The sequence below is a fragment of the Oncorhynchus clarkii genome, unplaced genomic scaffold, assembly GCF_045791955.1.
Source record: "Oncorhynchus clarkii lewisi isolate Uvic-CL-2024 unplaced genomic scaffold, UVic_Ocla_1.0 unplaced_contig_1723_pilon_pilon, whole genome shotgun sequence".
NCBI classification, from domain to species: Eukaryota; Metazoa; Chordata; class Actinopteri; order Salmoniformes; family Salmonidae; genus Oncorhynchus; species Oncorhynchus clarkii.
The window spans coordinates 460001-465000 of NW_027260956.1; the positions used below are offsets into that span (position 1 = coordinate 460001).

The following is a 5000-nucleotide window of genomic DNA, read 5'->3' on the forward strand; positions in this document are numbered from 1 at the left end:
CCGCTACGCCACTCTGCTTCCATCCACCCCAGATGGGACTTGAACCCACAATCCCTGGCCACAATCCCTGGCCATTGCCTTATCCATTAGGCCACTGGGGCACTGTCTACCTTTTGCAAATAGTACGAACTGATACAAGCAGTAAAAACAATGTGTACTGGATAGCACTGAGACACGCAAATTAAATTTAGCTTTCTAATTTCTGTTTGCGTTTCATTTTTGAAAATAATCTGTTTAGCAGATGATGGTTTCGATCCATCGACCTCTGGGTTATGGGCCCAGCACACTTCCGCTGTGCCACTCTGCTCTCAGCCACTTCAGAAAAGACTAGAACTCAAAATCTTTGGCTTAGGAGTCCAGTATCTTAGGCCACTGGGATACTGGGATACTGTGTAAACAGTATGACCTATACGGACTGTTGGAAGAGGTAAAAAAAAAATTATAATGGCACTGAGACATTATGCCCATGAAACGACACATTTTTTTAAAATGTTGTTCGCACTTAAAATAAACTGTTTAGCAGAGGATGGTTTCGATCCATCGACCTCTGGGTTATGGGCCCAGCACGCTTCCACTGCGCCACTCTGCTCTAAGCCACTTCAAAAAAGACTAGAACTCACAATCCATGGCTTAGGAGTCCAGTTTCTTAGGCCACTGGGATACTGTGTAAACAATATGACCTATACGAACTGTTGGAAGAGGTAAAAAAAAAAATTTAATGGCACTGAGACATTATGCCCATGAAACGACACATTTTTTAAAAATGTTGTTCGCACTTAAAATAAACTGTTTAGCAGAGGATGTTTTCGATCCATCGACCTCTGGGTTATGGGCCCAGCACGCTTCCGCTGCGCCACTCTGCTTCCATCCACCCCAGATGGGACTTGAACCCACAATCCCTGGCCACAATCCCTGGCCAGTGCCTTATCCATTAGGCCACTGGGGTACTCTCTACCTTTTGCAAATAGTACGAACTGATACAAGCAGTAAAAACAATGTGTACTGGATAGCACTGAGACACGCAAATTAAATTTAGCTTTCTAATTTCTGTTTGCGTTTCATTTTTGAAAATAATCTGTTTAGCAGATGATGGTTTCGATCCATCGACCTCTGGGTTATGGGCCCAGCACACTTCCGCTGTGCCACTCTGCTCTCAGCCACTTCAGAAAAGACTAGAACTCAAAATCTTTGGCTTAGGAGTCCAGTATCTTAGGCCACTGGGATACTGGGATACTGTGTAAACAGTATGACCTATACGAACTGTTGGAAGAGGTAAAAAAAAAATTATAATGGCACTGAGACATGCCCATGAAATGACACATTTTTAAAAAATGTTGTTCGCACTTAAAATGAACTGTTTAGCAGAGGATGGTTTCGATCCATCGACCTCTGGGTTATGGGCCCAGCACGCTTCCGCTGCGCCACTCTGCTCTCAGCCACTTCAGAAAAGACTAGAACTCACAATCCATGGCTTAGGAGTCCAGTATCTTAGGCCACTGGGATTCTGTGTAAACAGTATGACCTATACGAACTGTTGGAAGAGGTAAAAAAAAAATTATAATGGCACTGAGACATGCCCATGAAATGACACATTTTTAAAAAATGTTGTTCGCACTTAAAATGAACTGTTTAGCAGAGGATGGTTTCGATCCATCGACCTCTGGGTTATGGGCCCAGCACGCTTCCGCTGCGCCACTCTGCTCTCAGCCACTTCAGAAAAGACTAGAACTCACAATCCATGGCTTAGGAGTCCAGTATCTTAGGCCACTGGGATACTGTGTAAACAGTATGACCTATACGAACTGTTGGAAGAGGTAAAAAAAAAATGTATAATGGCACTGAGACATTATGCCCACGAAACGACACATTTTAAAAAAATGTTGTTCGCACTTAAAATAAACTGTATAGCAGAGGATGGTTTCGATCCATCAACCTCTGTGTTATGGGCCCAGCACGCTTCCGCAGCGCCACTCTGCTCTCAGCCACTTCAGAAAAGACTAGAACTCACAATCCATGGCTTAGGAGTCCAGTATCTTAGGCCACAGGGATACTGTGTAAACAGTATGACCTATACGAACTGTTGGAAGAGGTAAAAAAATATATATAATGGCACTGAGACATTATGCCCATGAAACGACACATTTTTTAAAAATGTTGTTCGCACTTAAAATAAACTGTTTAGCAGAGGATGGTTTCGATCCATCGACCTCTGGGTTATGGGCCCAGCACGCTTCCGCTGCGCCACTCTGCTCTAAACCACTTTAGAAAAGACTAGAACTCACAATCCATGGCTTAGGAGTCCAGTATCTTAGGCCACTGGGATACTGTGTAAACAGTATGACCTATACGAACTGTTGGAAGAGGTAAAAAAAAAATTATAATAGCACTGAGACCTTATGCCCATGAAACGATACATTTTTTAAAAATGTTGTTCGCACTTAAAATAAACTGTATAGCAGAGGATGGTTTCGATCCATCAACCTCTGGGTTATGGGCCCAGCACGCTTCCGCAGCGCCACTCTGCTCTCAGCCACTTCAGAAAAGACTAGAACTCACAATCCATGGCTTAGGAGTCCAGTATCTTAGGCCACAGGGATACTGTGTAAACAGTATGACCTATACGAACTGTTGGAAGAGGTAAAAAAATATATATAATGGCACTGAGACATTATGCCCATGAAACGACACATTTTTTAAAAATGTTGTTCGCACTTAAAATAAACTGTTTAGCAGAGGATGGTTTCGATCCATCGACCTCTGGGTTATGGGCCCAGCACGCTTCCGCTGCGCCACTCTGCTCTAAACCACTTTAGAAAAGACTAGAACTCACAATCCATGGCTTAGGAGTCCAGTATCTTAGGCCACTGGGATACTGTGTAAACAGTATGACCTATACGAACTGTTGGAAGAGGTAAAAAAAAAAATTATAATGGCACTGAGACCTTATGCCCATGAAACGATACATTTTTTAAAAATGTTGTTCGCACTTAAAATAAACTGTTTAGCAGAGGATGGTTTCGATCCATCGACCTCTGGGTTATGGGCCCAGCACGCTTCCGCTGCGCCACTCTGCTCTCAGCCACTTCAGAATAGACTAGAACTCACAATCCATGGCTTAGGAGTCCAGTATCTTAGGCCACTGGGATACTGTGTAAACAGTATGACCTATACGAACTGTTGGAAGAGGTAAAAAAATATATATAATGGCACTGAGACATGCCCATGAAACGACACATTTTTAAAAAATGTTGTTCGCACTAAAAATAAACTGTTTAGCAGAGGATTGTTTCGATACATCGACCTCTGGGTAATGGGCCCAGCACGCTTCCACTGCGCCACTCTGCTCTCAGCCACTTCAGAAAAGACTAGAACTCAAAATCTTTGGCTTAGGAGTCCAGTATCTTAGGCCACTGGGATTCTGTGTAAACAGTATGACCTATACGAACTGTTGGAAGAGGTTAAAAAAAAAATTATAATGGCACTGAGACATGCCCATGAAATGACACATTTTTAAAAAATGTTGTTCGCACTTAAAATGAACTGTTTAGCAGAGGATGGTTTCGATCCATCGACCTCTGGGTTATGGGCCCAGCACGCTTCCGCTGCGCCACTCTGCTCTCAGCCACTTCAGAAAAGACTAGAACTCACAATCCATGGCTTAGGAGTCCAGTATCTTAGGCCACTGGGATACTGTGTAAACAGTATGACCTATACGAACTGTTGGAAGAGGTAAAAAAAAAATTATAATGGCACTGAGACATTATGCCCATGAAACGACACATTTTTTATAAATGTTGTTTGCACTTAAAATAAACTGTTTAGCAGAGGATGGTTTCGATCCATCGACCTCTGGGTTATGGGTCCAGCACGCTTCCGCTGCGCCACTCTGCTCTCAGCCAAGTCAGAAAAGACTAGAACTCACAATCCATGGCTTTGGAGTCCAGTATCTTAGGCCACTGGGATACTGTGTAAACAGTATGACCTATACGAACTGTTGGAAGAGGTAAAAAAAAAATGTATAATGGCACTGAGACATTATGCCCACGAAACGACACATTTTTAAAAAATGTTGTTCGCACTTAAAATAAACTGTATAGCAGAGGATGGTTTCGATCCATCAACCTCTGGGTTATGGGCCCAGCACGCTTCCGCAGCGCCACTCTGCTCTCAGCCACTTCAGAAAAGACTAGAACTCACAATCCATGGCTTAGGAGTCCAGTATCTTAGGCCACAGGGATACTGTGTAAACAGTATGACCTATACGAACTGTTGGAAGAGGTAAAAAAATATATATAATGGCACTGAGACATTATGCCCATGAAACGACACATTTTTTAAAAATGTTGTTCGCACTTAAAATAAACTGTTTAGCAGAGGATGGTTTCGATCCATCGACCTCTGGGTTATGGGCCCAGCACTCTTCCGCTGCGCCACTCTGCTCTAAACCACTTTAGAAAAGACTAGAACTCACAATCCATGGCTTAGGAGTCCAGTATCTTAGGCCACTGGGATACTGTGTAAACAGTATGACCTATACGAACTGTTGGAAGAGGTAAAAAAAAAATTATAATGGCACTGAGACCTTATGCCCATGAAACGATACATTTTTTAAAAATGTTGTTCGCACTTAAAATAAACTGTTTAGCAGAGGATGGTTTCGATCCATCGACCTCTGGGTTATGGGCCCAGCACGCTTCCGCTGCGCCACTCTGCTCTCAGCCACTTCAGAATAGACTAGAACTCACAATCCATGGCTTAGGAGTCCAGTATCTTAGGCCACTGGGATACTGTGTAAACAGTATGACCTATACGAACTGTTGGAAGAGGTGTAAAAAAAATTATAATGGCACTGAGACATTATGCCCATGAAACGACACATTTTTTAAAAATGTTGTTCGCACTTAAAATAAACTGTTTAGCAGAGGATGGTTTCGATCCATCGACCTCTGGGTTATGGGCCCAGCACGCTTCCGCTGCGCCACTCTGCTCTAAGCCACTTC

At 43.0% G+C, this 5000-nt stretch overlaps 1 non-coding gene across 1 annotated transcript; it reads right to left on the bottom strand.

Annotated features, from left to right (window-relative positions):
* Nucleotides 1-517: 517 nt before the first annotated feature.
* trnam-cau (transfer RNA methionine (anticodon CAU)) lies at nucleotides 518-589 on the bottom strand. Its single transcript has one exon. It is a non-coding gene; the product is annotated as a tRNA-Met (tRNA).
* Between the last annotated feature and the right edge of the window lie 4411 nt (nucleotides 590-5000).